The 317-nt window shown below is 39.4% G+C and overlaps 1 non-coding gene across 1 annotated transcript; it reads right to left on the bottom strand.

The window, feature by feature from the left end:
- Positions 1 to 82, bottom strand: trnas-aga (transfer RNA serine (anticodon AGA)). Its single transcript has one exon. It is a non-coding gene; the product is annotated as a tRNA-Ser (tRNA).
- Positions 83 to 317: the final 235 nt, after the last annotated feature.

Below are 317 nucleotides of genomic sequence, written 5' to 3'. Positions count from 1 at the left end.
CGTTGTCGGCAGGATTCGAACCTGCGCGGGAAGATCCCAATGGATTTCTAGTCCATCGCCTTAACCACTCGGCCACGACAACTTGATATCTACACATGAAATTATTCCCAATTTAACCTATGTCGAATAAAACCTGCTGCTATTTATCATTTTAAAGACTATTAGCTATTTCTTAAACTACCATTCACTATGCTGGCTGCTTCTATTGAGAATGTAGCTATAACATCGAAATAATTAGACTTCTGCCTGCTAGACTTAATAAAGCAATGTGCTTGCTTTAAAGAGAAAAGCCTTGGCATAGACATACTACAGAGAGC

Source organism: Oncorhynchus keta, chromosome 10 (assembly GCF_023373465.1).
Source record: "Oncorhynchus keta strain PuntledgeMale-10-30-2019 chromosome 10, Oket_V2, whole genome shotgun sequence".
NCBI lineage: Eukaryota > Metazoa > Chordata > Actinopteri > Salmoniformes > Salmonidae > Oncorhynchus > Oncorhynchus keta.
Note: the sequence above shows the minus strand (reverse complement) of the source record. Positions and strands in the feature narration are given on the sequence as shown.